The 14,447-nt window shown below is 46.5% G+C and overlaps 1 long non-coding RNA gene across 1 annotated transcript; it reads left to right on the top strand.

Annotated features, from left to right (window-relative positions):
- Positions 1 to 224: 224 nt before the first annotated feature.
- LOC125433902 lies at positions 225 to 9,892 on the top strand. Its single transcript, XR_007244678.1, has 3 exons — positions 225 to 1,037; positions 5,521 to 6,456; positions 9,852 to 9,892. It is a non-coding gene; the product is annotated as an uncharacterized LOC125433902 (long non-coding RNA).
- The last annotated feature ends 4,555 nt before the right edge of the window (positions 9,893 to 14,447 follow it).

The raw sequence follows: 14,447 nt of genomic DNA, 5'->3' as shown, positions 1-14,447 counted from the left end.
GTTAGCAGTACCAACATTTCAGAGTATCTTTAGGAGACCCTCCTGATGATACCACCCAGGTTTGGTGAAGTTTGGTTCAGGGAGTCCAAAGTTATGGACCCTCAAAATGTAGCCCCATCTACTATTAGCTCCCATTGGAAACAGTGGGGGATGGGGGCACCCTCTTTGGGGGTCCATAACTTTGGACCCCTTGAACCAAACTTTACCAAACTTCCTAGCCTAAAAATAGCACCCCCTGGCAGTCAACAAAGTAAAAACCCTAAAATATTTTTTAAAATACAGCTGAGGGGGGCTTTTTCAGCACAAAAAATGTGCTGAAAAACTCGACTTATACACGAGTATATATGGTATGCCTTTTCTCTGTTGAGGTTGTGACAAGGACTGTTTTAGAGGCGGTATTTTCTCCCGAATGTAAGCTGGGATGGGAGCCAGGATTGAGGGCAAAGTGCTGGGCAGCTTTCCTGTGAAAAACAATTCTGGCCGGACTCCTTGCCCCCTAATGAGGCCTCAACGTGGAGGGCTGCCACTACTCCCTGGCCACCAGCACTTTCCCCACCCGGCCCACGGGGGGCAGAGAAGGGCACTTCCTTTTCTGTTACCTCTGAGAGCCAGAAACCCAGCAGGGCTGGAGCTGTGTTGGAAGACATCTGGGCAACGAGGAGAGAAGCATCATGAGGGGCTCAGCTCCTTGGTGCTGGGGGCCCAGCGGTAGTGGAGGCTGCCACTCAGCAACATCGGCCGCCTCAGGCCATCATTTCACCGGGCCTCTGTGTATGAGCCTCATCAGCCTTGCCTCCTCCGTCATCTTGTGCAAATTGACACCCTGACCGATGATGAGCCTCATCAGCCTTGCCTCCTCCGTCATCTTGTGCAAATTGACACCCTGACATAATCCCCTTCCAGGAAATCCTCTCGGCATGTTGGGCTTTTGATCTCAGCGACCGGCCCAGCTTCACCCTCCTGATGGAAATGCTTGAAAAACTGCCAAAGCTCAACCGGAGACTCTCTCACCCAGGACACTTCTGGAAGTCGGCCGAGTACGTATTGGCTCTTGCTTTGGTCTGAACGTGTCAGGTTGGTGCCTGCGCTGCTTGCTAGGAAAAAACGTTTTGTCATCTTACTAAAGTACAGTCAAGGAAACCACCAGCAGGGCGAAAACCTGGGTAGGTTCCCGAGACCTGAATTAAACAAATGCACCCTGTAATCCTGTGTAAGGCCGAGGATATATCCCTGCAGCGTTGAGAGCATTTAATGCCAAAGTGAGTCAACAAATCCTTTATGGGATCCCCATCTGGATATGGGCATGGAGCAGAGAGGTTGAAAGGGTCCAGTCGTACTTTCTGTATAAAATCCTTGGCTTGCCCCATTCTATTCCCTATGCGGCCCTGTGCTTAGAAACAGGCCAGCGTCGGCTGGAAACTCTGGCCTGGTGCCGTACATTCAAGTTTTGGGCTAGGATTTGTTTTAATCGAGACGAACTGGACTATACATCCCAGGGACGCTCCATCCTCCACACAACTCAGTGGTGGGCAAATGGAAGCCAGACTTAATGAGTTGAGCATTACTTTGGAGGACCTGCCACGTTAACAATAACAGAGCAGGAGGTCTATGGGGCTACCACAGCACTTTTTGATAGAGAGCTCTAACAGATGCTAGAGGAAGCTAATAAAACCACCTCGATCTCTCTGGGAATACCTGTGGATAGATTAATTGTAGCCCGCACCTTTTATCTCTCGGGTTGAGGCCCGGTCGCATGCAGAGCAATCACTTTGAAGCTAGGTGTACGCTCCTGCCCTTCCTCTTTTATCTTTGGACGCTTCACCCTTGGAATCCCACATAAAGAACGGAAATGCCCGTGTGGCATGGGTTCTGTGGAAACAGTATCTCATATGCTGTTGAATTGTCCTTTTTATGAGATAGGTAGGAAGAAACACATAATCCCCTTCCTGCATGGAAGTGAAGGCATTACAGATAAACAGAAGGTTATACATCTTTTAAACAGCCACAACTACGAGCTGTTGGAAGTGGTGGCTAAATTTTTTAATGGTGTTATTTTAACTCGTCAGAAGTTGTAAAGGCTGTTATTACCTTGCAAAGTTAATCTTAAACTATTTATATGCCATTAAAGGTATTCGAAATAATAATAATCCTGTGTACTTGTACTCAGAAATAGTCCCACTGATTTCTGTGGTTCTGGTTTTCTGAGTAAACAAGTATAGGATGGGATGATAATACAGAGAGTCATTGTGGAGTTAGGGGTAAAGTGTCACTGGGAGAAGGGACCTGGGTTCAAGTCCCCACTTAGCACTAAAGTTTTGTGTCCCTTGAACAGTCATACTCTTGGCCTAACCTACCTTCAAGAGCTGTTTTGAGGAGAAAATAATAAAGGAACAATCAAATATGTCACCTTGATCTCCCTACGCCCTGCAGCGTCCCCCTTAAATCCCCAGAGTGAAAAAGATTAGAGATGCTTGTAAAAATTAGTCAAAGGTTGGAACTGGTACATTGTTGCACTAGATTGTAGCACAACACGATGTATCACAAAATGTTATAGTGATTCAGCAATTCCCGTTTTTTTTCCCAAAAGCCCACCATAGGTTGGGGGGGGGGGCAGAGGTGGGATCCAGCAGGTTCTCACAGGTTCCCAAGAGGGGGTTACTAATTGGTGATTTTGCCACGTGATTTTTGCCTTAGTTACCCCCTCCTCTCAGCAGCAGTGCGCAGAACTTGAAGCACTCTAGCAGAAGGTGCACCGGCGTGTGTGGCAGCCTGTGCCTGCATGCATCCGTTTCCCGCCCAAGGACTTAGCGGCTGCATAAGCCACAGCCCTCGGCCTCGAATGCCTGGCCACGCCTGGGCTCGGCCTCGGCCAGCCCCATTGGTGCTGGCCACAGCCTGAATCCCTACCACTCATGGGAACCCTGAGCCACTTCAAAATGTTTGGATCCCACCACTGGGGGGGTCAAGACAAAGGGGGGCTGAGCCAAGGAAAGGGCAGGGAAAATGGCTGTGGGGCTGCTCCTCCACCACTGGAGAGGCTCTACACTCACAGCATCAGTGTGGAAACCGCCCATTGATGCTGTGTTGCAATGGCTATCTATTGTTCACTTTTGTCGTGAACCTGGTTGTGGCCTGTGATGTTTTGGGGCCCTTGTCACACTCCCAGAAGCTTCTCCTGTCCTCCTACAACCCTGGCTCTTTGCTAGGTTTCCCCGTGCCCATACAGGACACTCTTCACTACTCACTTGTCGGTTCAGAGGCGCGTTCGCCTTCGTCTGCTGAGTGCTCGAGAGGACTGTCCTCATTGACCTCCGACTTGTTTCTGTCGGCCCTTTTCTTCTGCCAACCAAGGAGCCCTGGCAGCATTTCAGTTTCTCCTTTTTTTCTTCTTATCCTCTACACAACACCCTCAGCGAGGTGAATTGTAGCTGAGGGGCATCAGGCCCAGGTATTTCTGGATTCATTCACTTGAATGTTAATCTCTTTAGAAACTTTACAGTGTCATCTTTCTTGCCTATAACCACAGCTCAAAGTGAGCACCAGTGATAAAATCAGCACAACGCACAATTCTAAAAGGAAAGACTTAGAACAACCGGTAACATCAGGCAAGAGCCGGGCTTTGAACCCCTAGTCTGGCAGGCCCACCGCTGTGGCCCTCCTCGTGCAAGCAGGGGGCTGAGAAGTGCCAATAATGCTGTCCATCAAGAGGAGGGGTGCAGTTGAGCTGTGCACCCCTCCCTCCCGGTCTCCAACTGGTGTTGTGTTTGAGTCTTGCTCTTCTTTTAACCGCAACTGTGCATTACTAACTCTGTTTTCTTCTCTCTCTCTTTCTTGCCTTCCGTCCTCTCTTGTAGGTTGTAGCTATCAGGACAGTAACTGGCTTGCATGCATCCCTGTCTCCTAACCTACTCCGCCACTGGGACCACCTCCCCCGCAAACACGCACGTGCCCATGTGCCCCTCACACAACGCTGCCACTCTCTGACCCCCTGGGATGGCACTCAGTGCTTCTGTGACTGTCCTCTCTTGCTGCCTTTGCTCTCAGTGTGGGCTGCTGGCTTGAAATAACTGTCCACATTGGCAAGGACTCTGTCGCTTTACTAACAAGAATGGAGGGGGGGGCCCTCCACGTCGGGCGTCTTTTCAGCCACTTGTAAAACGTGTTGCTCTTTCTTTTCCCCCTCCCCGCTTCCCTGCACTGCTCCGTCCTTGGAGTCACCCTGGTGGTTCTTTCTCCAGCTTTCACTACCAGGACTGTCAGCAAGGCATAAACAAGACCAACCAGCATCACGTGCTTATATTTTGTATGAGAGTTTTGTAAAAAGAAAAGAGAAGAAAGGTGTCCCTGTGCATCTGTGTGGCTGGTCAGCACAGTGTCACGAGTTGCTCGGTTCTAAAATTGTTGCTTAAGTTGGGAGAACAACTGATGCAGGCATATCCTTTCCTCCCCACCGGAAAGTAAGTGGTGAAAAGCAACAGGGTTGTCATGCACACACACAAGTCTTCGTTGTTTAATCATGTGAGCTTGGGTTGAGTTGATGAACCAATTTGTCTCTGCACAAATGCGTAAAACCCCTTGTTTTAAAGAAGAGGGGGTTAGTTGATAGGAGGCGCCCCAGGGGACCTCGCCTTTAAAAAAGGACTTGCTCTCAAGTGGGAGACAAATGCTGCCTCCAGAGTTTGACAGAATTAGCATAGTGAGTGTCATCTTGGAAGAGGCATTTCCTCCTGTATGTGAAAGGTCGATTCCCCACTCATGATTAGATGCGTGCTCGTCCCTCTAAATATCCAGGTTTCCAGCAGAACTCCCCACTTCACCAGCGCCAAACCCGCGTTCATCCCATCCCCCCCCCCACGTCTTATTTTAGAACCTGGAAGAAAGTAGACCTTTTCAAAAAACATGTGGGCAATCTGGAGCGGTGGGGAAGTTTTTTTTGGGGGGGTGAATCCAGATTCGAACTACCCGCCCTTGTGAGGGCCGTGGAGCCTCCCATCCAATCAGGACACAGTGGGCTGTGCGCGATGCGTCCGCAGCCCTTTGTTTTTATTTCGCGGACCAGAGATCCATGTAGATCTGAGGCAACGTGGGACCAGTTTTCTGACTAAAGACATACATAGCAACACAAGGCAGCAGTAAACCTTGCATTCACTTAAAGACGAATACATGAGGGCACGTTTCCCTATTTCTACTTGTGTAGGGAGACTTAAGTTGCATTTCCCCCAGTTGCATTCAGTCACTTCCTGTCCCTGTCACTCATAGCACAGTAAGCTCACCTCACCCAGTCTGGTGTTCACCCCGGGGGAGCAGGGTTCCCTCCTCAGGTGATCTCTCTGAGAAAGCTATGATGGATGAAATAGCCCCAAGACTTCTAAATAGGAAGCTAAATGCTATAGGACTTTTGGCTTTCTCTGCTAAAACCACCTTGTGCCACAACTCCTCTTCTATCCCTTTTGAACAACAATTCAAAGTGTAACTGCTCTGTTTTTTCTTTTATCTTCTCTCCCCACCTCTTTCCTTCAGCAGCAACAGTAGCAAAGTTGTCATCCGATTCGAACGGTATGGTTTGGGAGATCTGGAATCGAGCAATCAAAAGATTTAGTCCATTTTCCATTATGATCTTTTTCACACTTTCTGCCTGCATCACCTGAAAGTTTTTATTTGCAAATCTTCACGGCATCTTCCCAAACAACAGAAGGGGTCTTGCAAGGCATCCCCCCCCCGCCCACCCAGGGGGGACACCCAGAGATATTTCATTCAGACTGTTATGTTTGCTTACGATGTCTCAAGTTCTGTTGCAGCGTCAGCAACTGTACTTTAAAAATGTTTACATTCTGATTTCTTCCTGTGTGAATTTTAATGGTTAATTATAAATGTGACATAAAGCTTTTTTTATTAAAAAAAACCTGTTCTGGCAAATGTTCGTGTAGCACTGTAAACGCAAACTGTTTTGATGAGTTACCTGAGGCTCTTAATTTTTGCCCGGTTAGCGCCTGCAGTGGTGCACATGCGCATCCCCCCATAAGATACATTCTCCACCCCTAGTATGAACTATAAAATGAACGGGATGAACTGCTCTTGGTTTTGTTCTCTTGCAATCGCCTGTTGCTAGCATTTCAAAATCTCCCATGGCTAGACGCCGGAGCTCCAGTTTGCAGAACTGCATTGCATTTCCCAACCTTTCCTGTCTGAAAGTCAGGGCAGATCTGCAGAGTTTGAATGTGGTTTCATTTTTTTGTGTGTGGCTCGAAGCCCTGAAGAATTCGTAACTCAGAGGTTGTTGGAAGTGAGATTATTCAGCTGGAACCTGTGTCTGTTGTGTGGGCCTAAACATTGAATGTACACTTTGGCGTAGAAATCAGCATTTGGGCTACTAATTTTTAAAGCAAGTTTCTAGCTCTCATAATCCTTTGGAGGAAAAACGGCTGCATGGGTTTTCAGGCTAAGGGCAGATTCTCAGTGTAGTAGGGAGCGAATTTTTATCTCCAGATGTTATGGATTCATGTTTATCAGCCCCTTTGCCAGCATACACTCACGCCGGGCAGGGCCGATGGGAATTGTAGTCCATAACATCTGGAGTGCCAAAAGGTCACCATGGCTCTGGGGAGAGAGCCAGTATACGAGCAGTTGAGTCATTAGCCCTCACAGCTGGTCGTCTTTACCCCCTAACCAGTGTTTCTTCCCCCTTAGACTGCCTGAACTTGTCCCCCATCCCCTTTTAGTAGTAGAGAAATTCAGTTGTTCAAACTGACCCCTTTACAAGCATGAGCTTCGTGCCCATCTGCTGCTTGTACATAATTCCAGATGCAGGCTTTTGCAGCCGATTTGTGTTGTAGGAATATGAATTTGATTTAAATGTTCTGCTTTCTAAATGCAGATCTTCCCAGCTCTTCTTCTTCATTATACTGGGGGAGGCGGGTTTTCTGTGGCGAGCCGGATACCAGGTCTGGGACAAGCGTATCCCTCTCTGTATCCTTCTGAAATGATCCAGGAGGAAAAAGAAATGATGGGCGGGGGTTATGAGATGTCAGGGACGTCTTCCATCCATCTCTGCTGATTTTGGTAAGCAAAGAGATGGGGAAAGGTAAAATGTATTGAATCAGGTGTCCCGGGAACTGTGACTTTAGACTGCATTGCATCACGCAATCCCAGATCTCTTCTCCATAGGGGAGGGCATATCTGAAAGAGAAATCCTAATATTCTCTTTTCTTCTGAATGACTCTTCCTCCTATTTAAAAACCAAACACCACTTTAAAGAGGAGCTTCAATCACATACACTTATTACTGTGGACATCACTGGCACTGTCCAATAGACACCTGTAGCATTTTTTAGCATCCTGTGGGGCAGTTGGTAGCTCAGTGGTTCTGCTGTTTTGGTAGAAAGACTGGTAAAGGGGTGGTGTTAGAAAAGAACCGGTGCCAAATTTCTTGTGGTTCCTGCTTGCTGAAGAGGAAACCAAGCTCTTTGTGGCATTGAGAAACTGATGGGGGTTTTGTAAGAGTCTGGGAAAGAGTTGGTACTCAGTGCTGAAGGTATTTTAGAGAAAAATTGTCTGTCAGTAATAGGGAGAGTGCTGTACTTGGCAGATCTGATTTATTTATTTATTTTTGGTAACAGGGGTTTTCACATCTTTAAGAGGTGCCCGCAGTCATGTGGAAATGGCAGTGGTTGTGCTGGGTTTTTAAAGGTGGCCCCTCTGCTCCTTTTGCTGAAGAAATTCTCCAAGTCTTCTTTGACTCAAATTGCTTGCTTATAGAAAGCTGCCAAGTCAAGGAGAAGGACGTGATGGACGTCCCTCTGGCATGTCCCTCCCCGACCTGCGTTTGGAGTGGTCCAGCCAGCTCCATGAGACAGAAGCCAGGGAGAGACAGCAGTTCTAATGGAAAGCCTTGGCTGCGTTGCATCCCGATGCAGTTTTGATCAGTTACTCAGCTGTGTGCTGGATCCAACCTGGCCGGGGGTTGCACTGGATGCAAACTCATTTGCCTGGGGATTGTCTTGTCCTCTCAGGAGAACCAGGCTGAAGGTGATTCTTGCAGGGTGACAGTGTTGCAGTATCCAGTGCTGGGTGGGTGCAGCTTTTATCCCCCACCCAGCACTGGGTGTCACCTGGTTCAAGATCCCCACATGCACTGGGCTCGGGTGCCAGGCTGCCTCCTTCATTCCAGTCTTGCAACATGATGGTTGCAAAGGTTTCCTTGATGGCAGAGAGAAAAATGATTGCGGGGGGGGGGGGGGTGAGTTATCCATGGGAATTGCCTGGGCTGGGTGATGCCAGGACTTATTGAATTCCAAACTATGTTCTCAACATCTGCCATCCAGATGCTTCTGATTGCTCATCATCCCAGTCTCAGGTAGGCCACTTCTGCCCATGGAGGTTCCACTTAAGCTACCCCCACTAATACCATTGGTCTGGTCCACAAATTTCCATTTTTCAAAGATCCCCTTAATTTTAAAAATGGATATCATTTTGGAAATTGCTGATGAGCAGTAAATACCAATTTGCCTTGTTTACACTGGTGTAAATCAGGAGTTGCTCCACTTATGCCGATGGGTTGGGGGGTGGGAGAGATTTGTGTTGTGTAGGGAAAGTGATCCCACACCCTGTTTGTTCCTAATTGTTTTGCTGTCCTTCTTGTGACTGTAAGGAAGTGAGTTAGCCTTTTGAGGCAGTAGTGTTTTGGTGTTGTTCAAAAACAAAACAGACAGAAAGAAAGAAAGAAAGAAAGAAAGAAAGAAAGAAAGAAAAGAAAAGAAAATGTGAAGCTCTGCTTGATGATAAAGAGATTTTTCTTAGCCACAACTTCCAACAATGTATGTAAAATGAAGTCTGTAATACTAGTGAAAATTGACATTTTTTTCTTTTCAAATGTAATGTAAACTTTGTACAGTAAATATATATAAATATATAAATATATTTTCTATCAACTTAGTTTGTCTTCCAGAACAGCTATTAATTTAATTTAAAATTGTTAGTATTAACCAAGAGTTCTGTATTCATGCACCTGGCAAAAAAAAAAGACATGCTAATAAATTCTGAATATTTTAGGGTCCTTTTAAGAGAATAAAACATTGCTCTGGATGAAACAGATGAAAGCTACGATTCTTCATTTTTTTTTAATTTAAAAAAATCTAGCTTTTTAAATGTTTGAAGGAGGATTACAGTGTGAAGTTTGGAAGTGAAGTAGCCTTATTACCTCTGCACACTTATGGGACTGGTTCAGACTGTCTCCTCCGAGAAAGATGGATTCCTGCCTGCCAGGTAAGGCTGGTGCCTCAGCCAAAGCTCTGCAGAACAGACTGAAGAGACTTTTTTGTTTTCCACTCCTGCGTCATCTTATTCCATCTGGCATGACTGATTTGCAGCACCAACAGCCTTGTTAAATTGTAGATAAACAGACTTTACTTACATATGTAGGGCAGATCTTTTTGCATAGAAAAATACAATAACCAAAACTTTTCTGTTTTCCACCCCCGCATCATGTCTGGGGATGGCTGAGCTGTTTTTGGTGGTGACTTTCAAAGATGAATGCTCGGATAATTTGGGAGCTGGCATTTTGTCCTGGTGTCATCTCGTAAAGAGAATTCTTTTTTCTGGGAGCTTAGCAGACCGCACTGTTCACAATTGCCCCATTGAATAAGATAGGACTTTCTCATAAGCATATCTGCTTAAATTGCTCCTGCAGTGTTTATTAGTATTACTGAATGTGAGTGTGGACTTCCGTGATACTTAATTTAATGCCAGATCAACATTTTATGTAGAATCATGCTCTCTATAAGCCATCTTGATGCTTGCTACAGTATCCCTGTAAATTAGGTCACTATTATTCCCATATTGCAGATGAGGAGTTAGGCCAGTGGTGGCAAACCTTTGGCACTCCAGATATTATGGACTACAATTCCCATCAGCCCCTGCCAGCATAGCCAATTGGGAATTGTAGTCCATAACATCTGGAATGCCAAAGGTTCGCCAATTGGCCATGCTGGCAGGGGCTGATGGGAATTGTAGTCCATAACATCTGGAGTGCCAAAGGCTCACCACCACTGCACCACCAATTGGCCATGCTGGCAGGGGCTGATGGGAATTGTAGTCCATAACATCTGGAGTGCCAAAGGCTCACCAATTGGCCATGCTGGCAGGGGCTGATGGGAATTGTAGTCCATAACATCTGGAATGCCAAAGGCTCACCAATTGGCCATGCTGGCAGGGGCTGATGGGAATTGTAGTCCATAACATCTGGAATGCCAAAGGCTCGCCAATTGGCCATGCTGGCAGGGGCTGATGGGAATTGTAGTCCATAACATCTGGAATGCCAAAGGTTCGCCACCATGGAGTTAGGCTGTGATGCTTCCTTGAAGGCACTTAATGATGCCCATGATGAAGGAGAAATCTGAACACGTGACTGCTGCATTTCTGAGCCACTGAGTGCTGTTTTTGTTGATGCAAGTGTAACCTCTTTCTGTGGGGCAATACTTGGAAGGAGTTGCAAAGAACTAAATTTAAAACAAAACAGTTTACTTCTCTTAACAAAGAACACTTTTAAAACATTTAACATTTACACTTTACAGTTCTGTTAAGTTTGCATTTTCAAGCCATTATATTTACAGTCTACCGATATTGCCAAGTCCAAATTCTTCTTTGCTGGTGGTTGGTTTTTGAAGACTTCAGAGGCTTGGTGAACGGGATTCAAGATGATGAAGGTTCCCAGAAAACTCTCACCATTTACATACACAAAAAGAAACCCTGAAACAATAAATTCTAACATTTACAATATAGCAAAAAAAAAATAAACTCCCTTCCCACTAGTTCCCCACAACATTGCAGTTCCCTTAAACAAGGTGTTAAGGGCTTAATAAAATCAATCCAGGTCCCAGCCTGGTAGCCTTGCTTCCTCCATCCTCATGAGTTCTGCAGCCTTCTGCTTCTTTTCAGACTCCACCCCTTTCTGGGTCATCCCATTCTTACACAGGGGTTACACAAGCAGGAACGGAACTGTTGGCATGTTTTTAACCCAGCAAGCTGGCTGGGAGTGGGAGAAGCAGAGGGGAAACATGGGCAGTCCTCCAAATTTTGGAAATAGGCAGGAAGTCCAGTTTCCAAGAACTGAGAACAAGAAACTTTTGTGACTTTTTACTTCCCCAACCGGTTGGCAGTTTCAGGAACAGATTTTATTTATTTATTTATTTATTCGTTCCACTTTTATACCGCCCTCCCCCAAGGGGCTGCAGGACCTTTCCCACCTCATTTCCTTTCCCACCCCGTTTCACCAGACCCATTTGCACAGTGAGAAGCAACATCCCCAGATGTGATTCTTGGAGTTATTGAAAATCCTCCCCCCCCCCGCCCGCCAAGAGTTTGGAAGAAGAAGAGTTTGGATTTATATCCCCCCTTTCTCTCCTGTAGGAGACTCAAAGGGGCTGACAATCTCCTTGCCCTTCCCCCCTCACAACAAACACCCTGTGAGGTAGGTGGGGCTGAGAGAGCTCTGAAGAACTGTGACTAGCCTGGCTCACCCAGCTACAGTGTGTGGGAGTGCCTCGAAGAATTTGAATTCCCCAGATAAGCCTCCACAGCTCAGGCGGCAGAGCTGGGAATCAAACCTGGTTCCTCCAGATTAGATACACGAGCTCTTAACCTCCTACGCCGCTGCTGCTCCAAGCAGAGCAGACAAGGCCTACAGCATCGCCTAAAACTACTGCAAAACTGCTGGCTGCTCCTTCCTTTCCTAGTTAGGTCTCCAGTTCTCCTGAGGAGGACATGAGCTGCATAACAGCAGAGTTAGCCTGGCTGTTGGATGGACAACAGCTTGCAGCTAACAGCTATCAACAGTCCCTGAAGAACTTCTGCCTTGACCGTCTGCTTGGGAAACATTCTGAACCTAACTAAAGACAAGATAATCCATTATTTCAGTGGTTCTCAACCTTCCTAGTGCCGTGACCCTTTGATACAGTTCCTCATGTTGTGGTGACCCCCAGCCCTAACATTTATCCATTTTACAGATGGAGAACACTGATGTAGAGAGTCTTAGGCGACCCCATGAAAGGGTCGTTCGACCCCCAAAGGGGTCCCGACCCCCAGGTTGAGAACCACTGCATTATTTGAAAGCAAGAAAATGTGGCCAGCTTTAATACCAGGGAAATTGCCTCACCCTGTTCTGAAATTTCCTTCCTTCGAGGTGTTTCAAACAGAATTTTTTACTGTCCATTCATGGCTTCTGTTGGAATGAAACATGACCTTGTTCTACTAAAACCTCTTTTGCAGTTGACAGTAATTGCAGGCAATCTGATAGCTATGATTTGGTCACTTTATCCACAAGAAAAAGTCTACTCAAAGAACTGTAATTACGGTAAGTACTTCTGTATGTGGGGTATGTGAGAGATCACCTACGTGAGAGGAAAGGAGAGAACTTGAAGAGTGGAAGTGGAGGATGGCACCAACTTGGGAGGCAAATTCACTTCTTGGTTAAAATGAGATCACCCTGGCATTGCCACGCTACGTGTCCGTTTTCAAGCACCATCACTACATCCACTGGTCGTGAATACCACAGTCTATTCACCACTCAGTGAGAAAAGAAGTGTTTCCTTTTATCCATCCTGAATCTGTTGCCCATCAACTTAAATGGGTTGCTCCTAAATGCTAATATATCAGGAAGAAAAAGTTATTGACCCCCCTCCCCCACCCCGGGCACCATTTTGTAGAATAATATGCCTGGTCATTTTTTCCCCTCAACTGAGAACTGAGAAGTCCCAGGGTGGCAAGTGATAATCTTCCACAACCTATTGAAAACTCTGCACTAAATAATGTCCAGTGCAGTCTCTGTGTAAAAACTGACGAGCCACAGAAATCTTCAAGGTTTAATCACATTAGAGAAACTTTTCTGCTCCTAACTCTTGAGAATGCAACTACTAGGAAGTGGGTTCTTTTCTTTTTTAATAAGCCAGCAAACTGGACAGGACAGCTGCACAAACTTTTATCTTTTATTAAGAAAACAAAAATATTATTGTTTTTCTTGACCAATAAAAAGAAAGACCAGAAAGAATTAACTCCACAAGTAGTGTTGACAATCATGCTAACGTTCTGGTCACTTTTCAGACTTCTCATATTGCAGTGGACTAAAAGTTAAGGAGGATGGAAATTCACAACACAGGGCTGAATGCATGGAACTTGTTGCAGACGGAATTCAAGAACAGGTTCCCTGATTGCCACAAGCACGGGAAGGAACTGCCAGGAATTTTCTTCAGATAAAAGTTGATGCTTTGCAAGCCAGCGATCATCTCAGCCACAGAAAAGTCTGCCTGCTACATTTTGATTCTGGTCTGCCTAATGCATTGATCATCAAGCTAAAGGGACTTGCTATGGGCATGTTTGTCAGGATGGATCCTGTCAGCAGGACAAGGGGGGCTGACATGGGGGGGGTTGACTTTACAGTGGCAACTTGTAGATGCCAGGCGCCTCCCTTCTTCCTCTCTTCACAGGGTTCCCCAACACAAGATCTTATCCCCAGGAAAGTGTGATCTGTTTCCAGGACTGGTTTCACTTCGAAGTGTAAAATGGGGAGAGCCATCTGGCGTGGGGTGGAAGGGGGACCAAGAGATATAGGGGGCAGATCTGAGCCTCTCTTTTCTTGTGTACCTTCCGCATCACTGGAATAAACAGCTTTGGAATGATCCAGCAGTCTTAGTTATTTCCAGACCCGAAGGTCTGACAATGTTCACAGTCTTTGGCTCCACACCCATCTGGGGGTCAACTTTTTCCAAGAGGAAAGCTGCGAAATCCAAACGTAGGTCAGGATTTAGAGACGAACATGGTGCACTACATTCTCCTGGTTGGTTTGCCACAAACCTTGACTTTGCCTGGACCAGGGGCGTAACAAGGCAGCCCTGGGCAAACTGTAGCCCTGGGCAAAACCTAAGTTAGATGCCCCCTCCCCCCATGGGTGGCCACTCCACCACGACCAAATTTTTTTTTTGCACCCCATCCCACATTCTTTGCTAAGGAGATGGGGGCTACCCTTTTGAGGGTCCATAACTTTGGACCCCCTGAACCAAACTGCACCAAATCATGACAGTCTCCAGATGATACCCTGAAATTTTGGTGCTGATACGTTCAAGAATGCCCTCCCTGCAAGAACATCCTGAAATTTGCCGAAGAATCTTTGTTCTGCATTGAGTTTTCTGCATTGCTGTCAATGGGGGTTGCAGGCTGGGGGGACACATTTCTGAAGGCACAGTCTCAAAACTTTCAGGGTCTCATCAGGAGACTGCCCTAATGATTCCCCCCAAGTTTGGTGCAGTTTGGTTCAGGGGGGCCAAAGTTATGGACCTTCAAAACTGTAGCGCCCATCTCCTATTAGCTCCCATTGGAAACAATGGGGGATAGGGGCACCCCTTTTGGGAGTCCATAACTTTGGACTTCCTGAACCAAACCTCACCACACTTCCGGGGTAGC

This window comes from Sphaerodactylus townsendi, linkage group LG05 (assembly GCF_021028975.2).
Source record: "Sphaerodactylus townsendi isolate TG3544 linkage group LG05, MPM_Stown_v2.3, whole genome shotgun sequence".
NCBI classification, from domain to species: domain Eukaryota; kingdom Metazoa; phylum Chordata; class Lepidosauria; order Squamata; family Sphaerodactylidae; genus Sphaerodactylus; species Sphaerodactylus townsendi.
This window is presented reverse-complemented; position numbering and strand designations above follow the sequence as displayed.